Source organism: Rissa tridactyla, chromosome 20 (genome assembly GCF_028500815.1).
Source record: "Rissa tridactyla isolate bRisTri1 chromosome 20, bRisTri1.patW.cur.20221130, whole genome shotgun sequence".
Classification (NCBI taxonomy): Eukaryota; Metazoa; Chordata; class Aves; order Charadriiformes; family Laridae; genus Rissa; species Rissa tridactyla.
The window spans coordinates 7,399,257-7,417,806 of record NC_071485.1 but is presented as its reverse complement, the minus strand read 5'-3'; the positions used below and the strand labels follow the sequence as shown (position 1 = coordinate 7,417,806).

General features: G+C 40.7%; 1 protein-coding gene across 7 annotated transcripts in view; it reads right to left on the bottom strand.

Annotated features, from left to right (window-relative positions):
* Positions 1-18,550, bottom strand: part of LRRTM4 (leucine rich repeat transmembrane neuronal 4) — a 487,149-nt gene that overhangs the window by 420,083 nt on the left and 48,516 nt on the right. Inside the window, exon 1 of one of the 7 annotated variants that reach the window (XM_054180795.1) lies at positions 6,851-6,952. The exons of the other annotated variants lie outside the window; for them this stretch is intronic. The gene's annotated coding sequence lies outside the window, so the exon portion shown is untranslated. Of the gene's footprint in view, positions 1-6,850; positions 6,953-18,550 lie in introns of those variants that run through there. 7 annotated transcript variants of the gene reach the window in all.

Sequence of the window (18,550 nt, the reverse complement as noted above, 5' to 3'; positions counted from 1 at the left end):
TTCCTTCCTCCTTCATAGTTATGATTGGTTTCATTAGTGGAGGAAAATCTCAACGTGTAGAGAAAAATATCCCGCTGTACATTTCCTGTTTGCATTCCAGCCGGGCCATCTCTCACTTTAAGCTGCAGATAGCTCTTCCTGCTCTAGCATCTCAACACGGCTCGCAGCTCCCCCGCACAGCAAAGAGCGTTTCGCTGGGGCTGGTTTGGGAATGAATTTCAAACAGTTTGTTCACCAAATCCCCCGGGAGCTGAGGACTGCAATAACCTCAGCATCTGTTGCTCCAAGAAAAAAGTACATTTCTCTGACCTTGCTTTTTTTTTTAAAAAAAAAAAAAAAAAAAAAAAAAAAGAAGACAAAACCCAAAAGCAAAACAATAAAACAATGACATAAAACCACGAACAGCAAACACTTTGCTGTATACATCACTGCTTTTAGGGAGAAGCCGCCGCACAACAGAGCTGTCAGGGATCCTAATTAATCTACCATCGAAATGCACTCAAATACTGCAACGAGAAGGACAATAAAAGCTGTATAGAAATACTCAACTCTCTTACGGCTCTTACTCTGGGTACAGATTAAAGGAAAATACCACTCTGCCAGGATGATTGATTACAATTTCATTTGGTAATGAAAATTCTCCTAATAATTATGCTTTGCCAAGAAGCACAAACCGTCTGAAAGCCTGGTTTCTGTACAGAATACAGACAAAGCAGAAGAGCGGAGGCTAACATCTGTTTAATTTATCACACTGCTGCCTGTAATAGCGTTGCAACCATTCAAAATTTAACTATGTTTCCTTCATAAAATGCTAATAATTTGTCTAGCATGTTATTTATTTGCTAACAGGACACCAGCACCCAGTTTATTTACCTAGCGCCGTACCTCCCTTCACCACTAGATGCTAATACCAAAGCGGTAGATGAAATACCAAAGTTACAGAACAACCGATTCTTCTTGTATTTCACCCGAGATTGATTCAACTGACTCCAATAACATTTGCTTAAGCCGCCATTCACTTCCCTCAGTTAAAGGTAATTTAAAGCTTTAATGGTATCATTAGATTACTAGGGCTCCTGTATGAAAGAAAAGGCAGCTGCTGGGCTACATATCAGTATCTCTGCAGCTACCAAATTTCAATGGTAGTGTCACACTTTACCCTTTGAAAATAGTGCAGTTTTTATTGCACTGTGCAATGGCACAAATATCTACGTGAAATGCAAAAGAATGCAGAACTGCGGCCTTTCTATGAATGGAATGCTGCACAGCTTTGAGCCTGGTGATGCTCCAGAGCTGGGCCGGTTTTCTGCTGTTGTCAGGAGAAGCCAGCGCTGTGTGTGGGACTAATTCAGGGGTCCTTCCTCGCCCAGGGCTCTCTATCCTCGGGAGCTGGTGCCTGACCAACGCTGGGCGCATCCTTACAGTTCTTGCTCTTTGATCACCATCTCAAACTTGTTGAGCAGTGATTCATCACCTGCTCCGTCCCCAGGCAAGAGTCTGAATGTTCTGCTTATTAATAGCTGCACTGAAATGAACTCAAGTTTAAAAAAAAAAAAAAAAAAAAAAGGAGGAAAAAAAATCCCAACGCGCAACCCTTCAAGAAACTAAGCTAAAGAGACTTAGCTTCATTACCTGTGCTCTCTACAGCTTCCCCAGTAAAAGGCTGTGTGGATTCATCCTGAAAAGGACACTGTAAGACTAATCCACAAAACTTTTCACCCATTCCTTTGCCACCTGAGGTAGCAGCAGCGACAGAAGAATTTCCGAGGCATTTGACTCCTCGTCAAACAAGACATCTTATTCTGCAGTAACCTTCAAAGCATTAGGGAGCATTTCTGAGGGGTAGCGGTGATGCACCAGCTCCAAGAGGAGGACAGTCCACGGAGATTTAATGCTGTGCAGCCACTGAAAACATGGGAAGGCAATTATAGCTCCTGCAAATTACACTGAGAACATCAATAGATCAAGGCAGTGATCCAGCAAAGCACTTAAGCACATGCTTAACTTTAAGAGATCACTCCTCCCAGGCCTGATTCTGCAGCATTTTAGAGGAACAGCAAAAATTCCACCAAAGAAAAGTTCCTTGCGCAGCTTCTCTAAGCGACAAGGTGCATTAGCTGATTTACAGCAAAGAAAGATTGTCAGAAAAATTTTGAATTGTTTTACAGTTCAGCCTCCAGATTCCTCATCCTGCAGAAGAATCAATAGAAAACTACTGACCACGGCAGCAGATCAAATGACTACAGTAACTGTAGAAAAAAATGTTTCTAATCGTCATAGGGCACTTGTGTAAGAGTCGTTTAACTGCTTTAGCAAGAGAGATGTGGGATATTAAAAATAACGCTCTGGTTTTGCATCCGTATGCTCTTTCGTGAAGAATCAAAGTGCTCCAAGTAAGTTAAGCTTCATAATTCATTTAGCAAATTCTGGTGCGAGTATACCACTGTCTCCTCATGTCTGTCGAAACGCCTGATTGATGGTTTCTGAGAATTTAAACATTTTGAAGGGTAATCTCTTGTAGCCAACAGTTTATTTATGGCATCAGTGCTAAAAGCAGACACAGACTAAGCATAAATAGCACAAATGTAAGGAACGGGATCTTCTTAAAGGAAAAAGGTGTTGATCTTGTATTGCATTTCAGCAGGATCTAAATACCAATTTAGGTATCCTCAGAAATTCCGGCCTAATTTTACTAATTCTGTCCTTTATGAATAAATTACCCATATCAATATTCGATTTTTAAGCATTTTCTGTGATTTAAAATTGCTCAACATGATTTATTACATGTATCTCTGATCACCAAGTGCTCATAATTATTTGTTGCCGCCGTTACTTTGAGCAGCAGCAAGACGCAATTTGTTGCCTTCGTTGTGATCTCACAGCCAAATCAGGGAACAGAAGAAAATTGAGTAAGTCTGGAATTAATCACATAAGATGGGGAGAAAAAAAAAAAAAAAAAAAAAAAAAAAAAAAATCTTTTGTTGAACACCTTGGTGGAGGTTTGCTTCATACTAACACTCAGTATTACATCAAGCAGAATTCTGGTCACTTGAAACTTGGAATTTGGCTCAGGATTTGGTCTTACAAGACGGGTACGGTCAGTCTCTGCCTCACGCTGCCTTTGTGAGCCCGCACATGGCACAGACGAGGGCTCATCCTATTCCTCAGAGTCTCTAAAAACGCTGCTTCCCACCCTTCATCCTTTCCCCATTCCACTTACTTGGATAACAGATGCTTCCAGGAGGTGATTATTTCTCCTGAAGACACAGCAGATCACTAACCTTAATTAGAGAACTAAGCATTTTTAAATTGAAATTAAGTATAAATAATAAGGTTAGGATTCAGAGAAGTGTTCTTGTGGTCAATGGAGCTGGCGGCCAGTATTTTTCTGACAGAACAGCTTTCTTCTACAGAATATCAATAAAAGCAAAGACAATCTATACAAACACATTGCTTTCATTGAAACCATATGGGAAATTAGTAACTGCAGCAGAAAAATAACATTTTAAATCATTTAACACATCAGAACATTGGAGTCAAAAGGCACTCATTTCATCTTACCATAACAAAACTGTTTGATAAGGCCAAAAAATTCCAAATGATGGATAACCATTTTGAGAATTATCTCTGAAAGAAGATGCATTTTGGAGAGGCTCTAATTAATTATTTTGCTGGTATGACATGCTGCAATCACCTCTACCATCTCAAAATCATGAGACAAGGTGTAAGCGTAGACACTATAAAATAAAGGCCTATTGAAGTTTATTTCCAAGAGCAGAGGTGGTAACTCTGGAGCGTATACACTAGGTTAAAGGAAACAGCTTTGCAATGTCACCAAGAAATTGTTGCCAAAATAGTGCCAACAGCCAAGACTCCTTCCCCCTCCCCAATTCCAACTCTTCATTCAACCATGAGATTAGAGCACTGAATAGCTTTTGAAATAAAGAAAATATTTACAGTCTATATATCTATAACATCAACACTGGAAAAAAAGAAAAAGAAAACAAAAAGACTGGGACTCTCCTTTGGCATGCAATTAATAGAGCTGCGATATTCGGCTGAGGAGCCGAAAGCTCTCCTCCCTGGAAGCTGACCAGTGCATTACAGATGTGGGGAGCGCATCCACACGAGACTAGTGGGCTCTAACATTTCGCTGGCACCAGCCAATTCATAATTGCTACTGGGCTCTTAATCAACATTCTACTGCCACCGGCATAAGATAACTTCATCCATGTCCTTGTCAAACTGCAGAACACTCAGGATACAGACATACATATAGACTTTATTTTCTCCTTGGAGAATTTATGTACCATTACATTCCATTATATTTTTTTCAGCCGAACATTTAAATGATGTTGAATCAGTGATCACTAAGCCAAGCCCCTTTTTATTCAGCAAGGTTAGGATCTTTGACTCCTAAATGCCTCTAACTATAAGACAAATCTTTTTATAATACTGATAAATTATTACTTTTCTGCCTTGACTAAATGTTTGGAGTCAGCAACTGTCGAATCCTAGCTCCCACACCAGCTACAATTTCTAAGTTCTGTACGTGACATTTTCTCTCTGAAACGTGAGAAGCCAAACATCCTGAAAATGAAACACGCTCATTATTATACCCATTTGTGACTGAAGAAATGGCTTGGGTTTTGTTTTTTTTTTATTATTTCATTTTCTGTCCAGAAGGGGATGAGATCAATGGAACGCATCAATTCATGACGCTGCTGTAATGCATTTTTGAAGCGTTGCTGATATTCTGAAAGAAACATTTTTCAATTTGTAAATTTTCTGCAAAATACTTTCCTTCAGCTATCCATTAATCAAAGTAAATTGCAGCAGGAGTTTGCTGTGCTGCCATTTTTAACAGTTTCGCACATCCTCAGGTTTTTTTAGGCAAAGAAACTATACCTGGAATGACAGCAGACAGTGGAGCATCAGACATCAGAGAGAATTTAGCTCAAGGGCTTCCCTGGCAAAGCTCCTGCTCTCTCCGAAGTCCCACAGGGATTTTGGGCCATCTCAGACACAGGAGCCTCCGCTACACACAGCGCTAAAATTCTGCTCCTTGATAGCAACTTCTTGCCATCAATTCCAATTTGTGCTGCAGCTCAATCCACCGCTTTGTCAGGAATCTATGGGGGGGAGCCACGCTCTTGGGGAGCAGGTATTTCTTGTCCTCATGCAAGGCCACAGACCTTGGTCGTTGCCCAATTCAAAGCTATGCTTCTCCTGGTGATGAGCCATGCTCTCACGTGCCTCGTACCACTTTCTAGCACTGAAAGCATCACACAAATAGCTTACAGAACACAGGGTCTACAACGATTTCTGAGGTGAGGGAAACCAGCCTGCACTATGCGGCTAACGCACAGAGATGCAAAGGTGTCAAAACCCCAATGTGAAATACAGACCCGGTACTTTGGTGCCGCCCATTTCCTTGGGAGCAGGTCGTAGTATACGCATGAGGTATTTTTCTTGTCTAGACCTACACTGCCAGCTTTCAGAGAATGCAAGTTCTTGTTAGACATGTGATGGTTCAAGATTATGTTTGCTCATGCATTTAGGACATCCTCTCTTAGGCACTAACAGCAAGTTTCCCAGCGAAAGAAGGTACACAGTTAATTTGTGCTGCCAAAAGCCCCTGCCAGTCTAACGTCCTGAGATAAGGTAACACAAGCATATGAAAGGCTGTTAGGTATACAGGAATTGCAGCATATAGATAAAAAAAATGGAGTTTCTTCTTCCAACTCTTTATTTAGAAAACCATATGCAATTACCATACCGCTAGTAAAAAGGCTGCAGTAAAGGTAAGGAAAGAGAGACAGGAATAAGTCACTTTTAAAAATTAAGTTTTATGCAATTATAAAGTCAAATTTTCAGCGGAAAGAGAGCTTTGTTATTACCACAGGTGAGGATTAATTTCTTTATGCTAACTTGGGTTTGTTGCATAAACTGGAAAATAATTCTACTTTTATTAGTTTTATAATGGAGTAACTATAATCTGTTAAAATCCTATAATTGCCCTGCAAAATTGTGCATATTGGAGAGGCAGTGACAAATATCTAAACATGTCGTCGTCCCCTTTCTGCTGTGCTGCACAGGCACAGGGTGAGTTCATTTTCACGGGACAATTTCATCTTCCATCACTCTCCACGGGCTTTTTTTTTTGTGGGACATTTGGAGTCTTCTACTGAGAAACTACCAATGGCTCAGCAAATGCTGCCTGATTAGGGATTGATTTGTTTGGATTGTGACCACTCACGCCCAGATTTTAGCTACAGATGCATACATTCGTAAACCATGAACCTTCTACAAAGCACAACAGCAACAGCTTAGTTCCAGAGTGAGAGCTAACCTGCCTAGTGAGAAAGGTCAACTAGTAAGATATGGCAGCAAACAGGGATGTCCTCTTGGTTGGTGACAAAGCTTTAGCGCAATTGTTCTTTGCACATTATTAAAGATGATACGGGCGTTAATTCCATTTACCTGTGACTAATAACACTAGGAAATGAAATCCCTTGAAAACAATTATGTCTCTTCAAAGAAGAAAAAAAAAAAAAAAAAAGGACTTGAGACAGTAAAACGAAGGACATACCAGTGCACTTCACCTCCTGAATGAGTCAGAGTGTCATTTAAGTGCAGAACAATCTACTAATCTTAACACTTAGAATAAGATAAAAAAAACATAGTTTGCTTGGTTAATCAAAATCTAGAGCTACAGAGAAAACGCTTGTCATCTGTTCTACTGCAGTTTCTTTAAGAATTCAGGAGGTAAGTTGTAATTGTAGAACATGCATCTAACGATCATAATCTTTGTATCTCAGTGTCTTTCACTGAAGGCTACTCATGGTACCTTAAACACTCTTAAACATTATTGAAGTTAGCCAAATTCTTCTGATGCAGAATATCCCCAGGCCTCCCAGAACGATCCAGCAGTGAAACCAGAACAAAGAAGGAAAAATTTCCCTAGGGGATAGGAAGAAAAAGGCTTATAAACCAACTTGCCATGGATTTTTCAAACGCTGTTCTGCTCAGTAGGGCACTGATTCACAGAAGAAAATTTTTGGGTTTTTAATTACAGTACAGAACTACCTAAGTCACATTCATTCTCCAGAAATGTTACCGACTTGCACAGAGGGTGCTAAGTACTTACACCAAGTATAAAAATGGGAATTATACTCCTCTGAAAACTGTACTCCTAGCTCTACCTGTAAAGAAATCTATGTGCCAGTAACACATGACAGAAGGTAAGTCATGAAGGACTGAACGTGTCTGGACCTAAGCAATCCCTTTCAGCATCCTTTAACTAGGGGAATTCCAAAACATGGGACACTGTTGGACTTTTTTTAAGCATCATCAAGTTAATACTGTACTTAATACTTAATACTGTTTGTCAGAGCTCCTGACATTTAGCGATATAAGAGACAGAAGAACAGAGCGGGGAGGGAGCGCTGCCCTCGCTCAGGTGCCTGAGGAGGGGGCGAAGGAGAACATTTATACGGATAAACAGATAGCCCCGTGCCTCCGAGTTCTAAGGAAATATTTATCGTCCCTTTCTGTGTGGAAAACAGTGTTACTAAGACATAAATTGCCTTGTCTGAAGTTCAAAAAAAGCAAACAGGGAGAGAGAGTGGGGAACATGATCTCTATTTCTCTCGGCCGAGCTGATGTGAAAACAGTTTTGGTTTTATTTTTGACTCGGAAAATTTCCCACGCACCCAAGTTTCAATCATCAAACTTTTGGTTTTCTAAGGGTTTCTTCCCAAAACTAAATACAGGTTCCATGATGTCCTTTTTTGAACACTTAACGCTTCTTTCCAAAAGGACTCAAGGGAAGGTTATCGATGAGCACGGGAACCGAGCCCTTCTCAGATGTCATGGCTACAAAAGGCTGCTTTTCCGCATTTTCCCCCAGTCTCATATCCCTGAACGCTTTCGCTTGGCTTTCACCCCCACTGACAGAAAGCAGATCATTATAACAACCAGGAGGTAAATCAAGATATGACAAAGACCTTCCAAAAAGACACGAGCGTATTTCAATGAAAACGCGGATTTTGCTGTACTAATTGTTCCCATTATGTTAATATCATAATTGCTGCCATTTTCTTACATAATCTTGCTGCTCCTAACAAAAAAGGAGAGCAACCGGCAGAAAGCCTGAGCATGCCATGAGAAGTCTTCGAGGCACAGAGAACAGGAGGTACACTTCATTTGTGAGCAGATTTTGCTACAGTACTATGCAATAACGCAACTCATTAATTCTTCATTAAGTTTAGGAAGCCAAGCTTTTAAATCATAATTAGACAATACTTCCCCCTCCGCTCCCCCCCCCCCAGAAAAAAGTCTGTCAAGAATATGCCTTTTGAATAGACATTGTAATGAATTTTTCTGCAATAGAATTGCTAATGGATTAATAATTTGGTAGTTTGCTTCATAGGAGAGTGATTATTATTATTAATAGAATTGCTAACAGTATGAGGTTTGGGGAAAAATTCTAGTTAATGATCCTGACTTTTTCAGAAGTGATGTACAGCAGAAGGTACACTGCATAGTCCTGATGAGAGCACGTCTCCTTCTGTCCTTTTTCCCGTCCTCTTCCTATAACAGTCAATATACTCAATGAATGTAGACGGAATATTATTCACCCAGATGTCTCAAAGCCATTTCATTTAGGTCAATAGGAGCTTCCTAGTAACTTCACGCGACCTCTCCCACCCCCAGAATTTAGCTCAAACATAGCAGGGACAGATAGTGAAAATGAAGGATATTAATGTTGCCTTGAGTAAACTGGGGCACATCTAAATAGACGGAAAATGTTCCTCCTGGCATCGTCTTTCTGGCTCTGGTGTTAATAAAGCATAACTTCAAATGACTTGTAAACTGTGTAAATAATGAGTGACCTACTATTAAGGAAGGCTAAATGAATTAGCTTTACTGCAGTTCCCACTGCAAGACCATTGATAGAGAGTGTCTGATTGTGGTCTATTCTAAGGTTGATTTACATCATTCTGGCAGCGTAAAGGGGAATTAAGTGAACATAAATGTGATCTATATCCACTTTAAGAATTCCTTCCTGCCTCTGTGTTGAATAAAGGGAGCTTACTGTAAATAAGGCTGAGGAAAATGACATTCAGTTTGCTATTTTGGCAAGAGAATAAAGTTAAGTAATCCTCAGGGTAAGACGGCTGAAGCAGAGTAATTTTAGCACATGAGCTGGGAACAGAGAAAGAATCTTCACAACGTCTTTGGACAATAAACCCAACTCTCTCCCTTTAGTCAGGGAAATTGAAAAGGCATCTTCTGATGCCTTCCCTGCTCAGTGAAAGGACAGCTGAGAAGTATAGGGAACATCACCATCCGAAAGGACTCCTCCAGCATCACACTTAACTTCATGACCAGGAAGTAACATCAATGTATTGACAAGAAACAAAGCTCAGCAAGCCAAAAGTTAACCATTCTGAAAAAGATTAAATGAAATCAGATTTTAAAGCCAAGGATTAAATGATCCTCTCCCTCAACCCTGTACATAGAGTGTACATTTATTTATTGAGGAGCCCAGCTCAAGATACAACAGCTCAGGCTCACTTGTTCCTTAAGGATATGGACTCCAGAGGGCTTTTATACGCTTCGAAACCCCAGGGAATTCTTGCTGGAGCATAAAAGGATTTAAATTCCTCCTTCCACCTTCTGTCACTAATGACCTCTGTAATTCCCAGAAGCAACCCGAGGAAATATCAAATGTAAAGTAGATTTAAAGGGGCAAGTTTGGAGGAGGAAATAACAATGACTTTCAGGTGGCCTTTCCCTTTGCATTGGGCTCAACATTCTGCCAGTTCAGAAGAGATGATAATCTACCAGGAGAGACTGCAACAAATCCAAATGCCACAGTTACTTTTGTGCATGTAGTGAACTGCTAAGGGAAAATGATCATATTTCCTTTTTGATGAAGACAAGCTGATTTGTTTATCCAGGGATACATGAGAGAATGAGGAAACTATCGAGTAATTGAGACAAAAACCAGTGTGTGGTGTCTGCGAAAGGGGGTGAGGACTCAAGAGGTCTGGACTCCCTTGTAGAATTAATCTGTGAGCTGAGACAAGTCATTTCACCTCTTTACGTCTGTTCCATACCTGCCATATAAAGAAAGTACTTATTTTGCTACCTGTGGCGAAGCTCTTTTAGGCAGAGACCAACTGTCCGTGCATACGCCACCCATCCTTATGGTTTTGCGTTTAATATATTGGGGGGACCAGTAGTGCCAGCTCTCCCTGAAGTGTCAGCTCAGATTCAACAGCAAGTTCCCCTTGTATAGTAAGTGCCATCACAATTACCGTCACATCCTCGGGCAGTGACTCTGCTATCTCAATGAGACAAGACTTTTGAGGTTATTATGTATTGGCAGAAAGCAAGAGCGTCTGATGTCTAAGTCTTTCTCTTTTGCCATCTGATTTTATTTTCCCTAAAATATTTACAGAAGAGCTTGGTATTTCTATATAAAATCTGCGTGTCTGCATGAGCCTGCATCATGTCAGCAGACACACACTATGCATGTATTGCAATCTTTATTCCTCCAGTGCTGAGAAGTCAATTCCTGCCTTCTCTCACAGCGGCATCCTTCATTGCCAACTGGCCAAGTTTTCCAGCTGCCTCCATGAAATCTGAGACATGGTACCTCAGCTCTTGTTAGAACCCATCCTACCATTTCCCTTCAAACTCTCTTCTAACATTCCTTTTTTGTTGCAATGAAAAAAAAATAATAAATTGTGACACATGTCCCTGTCCCGAGACCACTGTCTGTCACAGTGACCAATGCTGTTCCACGGCTTCCTTCAACTCCATCTGTCTACACCCATCTGCTTCCTTCTGGTTTCTGTTCAGATTATTAATGCTTTGAAAAACAGACTACCCTGTTTTGTGCCTGGCACACTAGGGGATAAACAATACTTCAGATCACCACACGGTCACCAAAATACCTTTGCAAATCCAGCCCCAAACCTCTTGCCACTTTCTGACTAGCTTTATCCTATTTTACAAGGGTTATGCTGTTACAGCTCCCTGTCTGCAGCATCACAGGGAATGCTGACACAGCCTCTATCAGCCTCAGCAACACATTTATGAATGTCTTGCCAGCAATAAACACCATAAAGAGAGAACAAGGATCCAAAAACCCTACGTTCTGCTAGAACTTGCAGCAAAGAGCTGCTAGTGCCTGTGTCTTCCATATGCAAGAGGCTTTTAAGACAACACACGGTTCCTTCAAGAAATAGTTCCTGACTCCATGGATAAATACATGGAAAAGAAAGAAGCCATAGGTGCCAGATTCCTAACTGATAAAAAAAATAGAAGAACACAGCATATTCAAAGATACCTGTAAAATAGTGAAGACCTAGCACATCAAATGCACTTAGTGGCAGTTGTCACACATTCCCGATAATCATCAAGGCACAAGTTGTGCCCGTTTTGATGGAGGAATATAGCTGGGCAATCACAGAGCTTGTGGCCACCATACCAGCTTGTTTCGTCAAGGCAACTTTTTTTTGATTCCCAGCTGCACTACATATGCCTCTCCGAGATGCAAAGAGAGCGGGTCACATATTTAGCAAATGACAGTAATTCCCTGAAGATGATAAAAAGCAGCTTGTCTATCACCAGCCTCCTTTTGTGTTTGACTTTGAGGCACATTATCTTTGCAGAAAATAAAGTGCAAGTAATGAAAGAGAGAAAAACAGAGCCCGTAAACAACTCAAAGCGAATCTCACAGGCTGACAAACTTAACTAAAGTGTAAGAAAAAGCTGAGTGCCTGCCAGTTTTGCATACTACCTTGGGGTTCAGCATTCCTTCCCACGTAGGCACTCACATGCCTTCACCATGAAGGACGGGAGAGGCAAGACAGCACACACTGACAGAACGAGCAACTTGATACACTTGTCCTAAAATGATCTTAAATTTCTTCTCTCCCTCCTCAGCTTCCTCCCTTCCCACACAGACGTCCCAGCTGCATCAATCCACAGTCACACAAGCCTGACAACAGTCTATCTTACCGAGTAGCCTTTTGTTTAATGCCTTAAATTTTCCCTGCGCGACACCGCTCTTTTCAACATATGTTACTCCTACACTTAAAGTTCAGCTTGAGCTTAACATGCTTCGTCTTAAGGCAAAACCCTCCGGTTTCTTCTAACAGGAAATAAAGGAATCACTGCAGGGGACGCTATTACAGTAAATTCACCTACCACACTAGAGTCATCCAGCTACATTACACGTACGATGAAGTCCTCATCGGCTGCTCAGAAATTATTTTATACACTAGAACAAGAAGAATGATGAAGAAGTAATTTTTAAAGTATGTTTCCACAATGTTAAGGAATCAATGCTTCAGAGCAAGGATTATTAAATACAGAGTGGTAGTTAAAAAGAAAAAAAGGGGAGATTTTAATCAAGATATGGAGGTGTCTCTCGTTTCCATCTTTTAAGAAGAAAAGGCACTTGAATGAGGATGAACGGGTGGATATTAGGCAGTAATGAATAGCCTTGAAATTAAAAGCACAAAAAAGTAGAAAAATCTTTTCTGTTGTACTGATTGTGAGTGACCACACGACAGTGAAATAGTCTCGTGGTGTATGAGAAGCAGTCAAATACCAGCCTATGACAAACGGGAAGTGTATGGCTGCAGACAGCTGTTTGCCTTCCATCAGAGCACTTCATTTTTTGAGGCTATGCAGTCACTTTAGGACAGTATGCCTCTCATTTGGTACATTTTCCCCATTATTTTCAGCTCCTCATGTTGCATCTCACAATTCGGCGATGTGTAATGCAACCAGACATTCACTCTACAAAACTGGAAACACAAAGAGAACTAAGCATTGCCAAAAAGGCAAACATAAAACGCAAATAGCCTGATTGTAGCCCAAACCTCACCAGCAAAACACTGGAATCATCAATATGAAGTCAAATTTCAGAAGTGGTTGCTGAAGGGACATTATTCCATTCCAAACAAGAGCGTGTCCAACGCTGCAAAATGCAGCAGCGTTCCAACTCTGCGCAGCCCTACATGCCTGTTGCTGTTACTCTGTGTGTAAGGAATAAGAAAGAGGACTTCTGTTTCTGCAAGTGAAATTTGGATTAAATCCCCACTAATAACATAAACAAGAGGTTAATTCAAAGTGCAGAAACAGATTTTCATTTCAACATTCTGTCACACTGTCTCTCTTAGATATATTCTTACTTCAGGCTACAAATACGGCTGTATCAGAACCGAGCCCCAAGTAAGGTAGACAGTTTATGTGAACTTGAAGACAAATGACAAGAAGGGCATGGACCTGTTGGAGCGGGTCCAGCGGAGGGCCACAAAGATGATCCGAGGGCTGGAGCATCTCTCCTATGAGGACAGGCTGAGAGAGTTGGGAGGGTTCAGCCTAGAGAAGAGAAGGCTCTGGGGAGAACTTGGAGCCCCTTCCAGTATCTGGAGAAGGCCTACAAGAAAGCTGGGGAGGGGCTGTTGGCAAGGGCATGGAGCAACAGGCCGAGGGGCAACGGTTTAAACTAGAGCAGGTTTAGATGAGCCATTGGGAAGAAGTTCTTTCCACTGAGGGTGGTGAGACACTGGCCCAGGTTGCCCAGAGAGGGGGTGGAGGCCCCATCCCTGGAGACATTCAAGGCCAGGCTGGATGAGGCTCTGAGCGACCTGATCTAGCTGTGGATGTCCCTGCTGACTGCAGGGGAGTTGCACTAGATGGCCTTTAGAGGTCCCTTCCAACCCAACACACTCTGTGATTCTATGCCATTCACTGGGCAAAATCTTGCATATTATGCAAATTCCCACACGATACCAGATTAGTATACTGACATGATTGAGACGAATTTTATATTTAATAGTTTATTATTTTACATTTAATATTTGAAAGCAAACACAGCCAATAAAGACTAAAAAAGTCAAAATCAGACAGTCATCCCCTCAACAGCCTTCTCCCCCAACTGCAAACAATAAATCACTTCATATAAGTAGTTTTAAGCCATAAAACTGCAAATAAGGCATTTTGTGCTGAAAATTGATTTCTATTGAGAACTATACCTCCATGCAACTTAATTTGTAACTGACATGGATTGCCAACAGGGCTTGCAGTATGAAAAAATAGATGACAGTAACTAATCTGGCTGCACATCGGTCGTCTTGCATCTTCAATATAAATGGCACTTTGGGGTGTTTTTTTCATAAATGCAAAGCTCCTAAAATGGAAAGCTATTTGTGCCAAATTGAAGCGCAAGTTAAAGTGCTGTTGCAATACATCTCAGGAGTTCCACTATGGTATACTTTTTCTTCTTCATTTGTTTTTAACATTTATTACAGCAGGGTATGATCAGGCATTAGTAAGGTGAGATTTAGTGTTTCACAAGAACCAAAGCAGACCCGAACAAAAGGCACTTGTACTGTGATAATGCCAAATAATATCTTTGCCCAATTCTAAGATACACTAAAAATAAAAGCTCTCCATTCATGTGCTACATTAGCGATGAAAAGGAGCCCCAGAGAACGTCTTATTTCTGCAGTGTGGATTATCAAGCTGCCAAGAAAGAACTACTGCAGACTATTTTTATGATGCTTGTTACTGGTAACTGATGAAATTTATGTTGTCACATAGGAAACACGGATTATTAACACTTCTATATAATAGCAGTTGTCATAATGAAATCAGCCCGCCTGTAAGCCGAAATGAAATAAAAATGAAAGTGAGAATGTGCTCTAGCCAATTTCTGAACTTCAGCATAGATACAAGATGTTATGATAGACCTGAGCTTACCCACTACCTCATCACCGGACAAACCGCGTTAGTCATTTGCTTGCTCGTTTGTTTGCCTTTAGTGAAGCAGCCGGTTCAGTATTACCAGAAACGAGAACTGATTCGATACATTCCTATTCTACCATCCTAAGCAAGTGAACGCAAATAATAAAACAATACTTGGATTCTCTGAATCAATTAAATTACAGTAATCACACAATTGAAGTTAATTACCTGACCCAAATACTTTTCTGGATTAGAACTACACTGCTCAGTCTTTTGAAAGAAAAAGTACTAGAAGGATTATTCCCAATGACTGCTGAAGATACTGCAGGTACTGAATTTTTACCTGGAAATTTCTCAGAGACAGAACTACATCTGAAATCTTGGCCCCACCAAAAACAAGAGAATTGTATCACCAGCTTTGGCGGGGACGTGATTTCCCCAAAGTGTATTGTTTAAACAAACATTATACCTAAGTACCCTTGATGTAGGGACTTCTTTTTGTTTCCCTAAACTGTAACTTGGATGCAAAGGTATTTTTAAGCCAGCTACACAAAAAGGATACACAGACTACAGACACCCCTCACCACTCTGCTGGCCTTTTTGCTGATATGGGAGCCTTAGCGCCCATTAATACATTTATGTACTCTGTAAAGTTTATAAAGCCATCACTGAATATAATTGAAGGTGTATTTTCTTCCAAAGTAGGTCAGCATGTTGATTTAAGTAACTGAAATTGTGCCTGTGAATGTTTAATGAAACTAACGGTAAATTAGTAACATATAAGCAGAGACAATTTATTGTCTCATTCCCATTTCATTGGAGCTTCTTATTCCCAGTTACAAAGATAGTTTCTAAAGTTGTAATAAGATCATTTCCTCTCTTTTCTCTTCTCCTTACCTGTGAAGATTAAAAAGAATAAAAGGATCTGGTCATAAAACCTGAAGGATACAAGATTCACAGACAAACACCTCAAACCCCTACTCAGCCTGCAGAGCGCGTATCAAATGGTCTCTTTTTCTTGCACTGACAACATTCTCAAGCAGGTCACCATTTTTTTAAACCTGAGCCCATCAGCAGCCCCAGAAGACACTTTGGGTATCTCTACACAGCAGAGCACGCAGAACCACACAAAACCACCAAAGCATGGCAGTGGTCACTGTCCCACACTTGTAGGCTCTGCTTCTGCATGGATTTGTAACAACATTCCTACCAGGACTACCCTGCTGCCTGCCCCTACGCTAACGTGTGTTTCTGCCAGGTACTGAATATGTTATAAAAACCAACCTTTTATCACGAGAATAGCAGTGGATGAACTAGAGACTAAGTCCAGACTTCGGGACTCATTTCCTGAGCTTTGTACCACAGACTCATCAGTCTGGGGCATGACACATGTAGTCAGGCTTATTTATATTAAGTTTCTTTTACATCACCTGGCTAAAAAGAAGACTTAAAGCCAATGTAAATAATTTACTCCCCCTTCAGGTGTGTGAGCAGAGGAGTTACAGCAAATAAGAATCAAGTCATACGTGTGTAACGTCATTCAAGCTCCTAGATGAAAATGATCAAACACAAAATGAAGACTGCGATGTGATTGTAATGATGATTAAACACCATGTGACGATGAGGCTAGCTAAAGCACCAAGCTTGGTTACCACCCTGAAACTCAACACTTCCATCAGCTAACACAGGTAGAGAATTATAAGAATTCAGCGTGATCAAACGGAATTTACACTGTAGTGGAGGAGAAATAATAAAATCCACAATTACCTTTGCGTTCATTCATTTTGAGTTATTTTATATACACAGAGAGTCTAAGTTTTCCCATAAATCAGCATCACATAAAAGATTTTCAGTAAACCAAATCTACAGCTACATTTTTCTGAGTGAGCCATTAATACTTTTTATTAAGCAGAATAACACTAAGCAGCATTTGTTGAATCACAGTTCAAGTGGCATTCTCACTGTGGGCTTCATTTGCAGCCACTGACAAAATAGGCGTCGTGATTGAACTGAACTGGGTATAATTGACCAAACACCAGTTTACAGCTTTCTGCAATAAAAATATGACTGTGAGTGACTTTTTAAATAAAAAACGCCACAAACCACAAAGATAAGGTCTGTCCAGGACAGGATACTTCCCAAGAACAGCTACCACTGAAAGATCAATGATTTTGCATACTGACGCGATTCCCACACGTTTGCAAGACGGAGGCAACAGCAGTTAAATCACAGGAATGTAAACTGGGAGATTTCCCATCCCTCAGTTCAGTGTAACTTTTAAAAAAAAGCCACATGATCCTTCTGGAATGCAGTCAGTCAGTCTCTGAAGTGATGCTCAGAATATTTCTGTGCCTCCCAGAAATCTTAAGAGGATTTTTGTTTTTATCCTGAGGATATGCCTGGACATCACTGCAACTGAGACCAAAGAAAATACGCATTAAAAATTCACCTTCACTCACAGCAACAGACACCACTCAAAGCAGAAAGTTTCAGCCTGTCACACCTGGCTGAACCTTTGACTGCAATTTCAAAGCCATTCCAGCACTTTTAAGCCTGGGCTGATACTGGTCCACCTCCTGTTTGCCAGACCTTTGCCATGCGTAGCCTGGCACTGGTATAAACACTCCCGTGACAGCACAGCAAAACAGCTGAGGGCTAGCCTAACTGCAAAAACCAAAATCAGAAAAAAGGTTATTTTTCAGCTGGGTCATCTCCATCGGTGACCGTGACACTCAGGACTCTCCTGGCTTAAACTGCCATAAAACATCAGGAGTGGTGAAAGACTTGCGCGTGCCACCCCTCGGCTGGAGCAGCCAGCCAGACACACTCACTCAGCTCACCATGCATTTGCTGGTTTTCTCTATACACTAAACACAGTATTTATTTCCTCTAATTCTTTGACAAAAGCTTTCTTGTCACTTTTTTTTTTTTTAAACAATGCACATCTATGTTTCTGTGGTGCTTCCACAGCATCGTCGCCCACTTGATTAACTTCTATTCAACGAAATATAAACCCGTTTACATCTAGAAACTTGAGTCTTCGCCCTACATGAATAGTAGCTGCAAGAATTTTGATACAAAATTATGGATGACATTAACATATGGTGTGACACCATGTGAGAAACTCACTGATTTTTCCTTTCTGAAGATTACAGAAGAGCAGTCTGCAAAGCCTTAGAAAGTTGCTTTGTTTCTACAACATTATTTTCACTCTTAAAAGTTAAGCATATGCTGCCATTAAAATGCCAAAGTCAACTTGTTTTGCCCACAGTGAAACAAAGCAAATCGGTAACTGGAGATACCCTGAAATTGTGTCTTTTCATTTTTAATTTGGATTACTAGGGAAAAAAAATCTGACACTTTTTAAATAGCTCATTCTAACACAATGCCCTATGTTACCATATCAGACACCAGGAATTTAGGAAGTATTGCAGGGGGCCAAACCTGGGATCGCATATTGTCTCACAGCATAAACTTTCCAGCCTGAAGTTTAGTATCTTACACGACTGTAAAACATTTGTCATAAACTAAACCAGTACCTTTCCATGCTTATCATATGACCAGAAAGATACTGTTCACTCCAAGAGTTTATAATCTAATCGGACAAGAGGCAAGAGACAGATAAAGGCAATACGAAAAAACCTTAAGACAACACTGACTGTCATGAAAGTGGCTCCCAATGTGTCTTCCATGGACGGGGTTTTTTGTAGGTACCACAACAAATGAATTCTCTTTAAGCACATCCATCTGGATATTTGCTGCTAACCAAAGC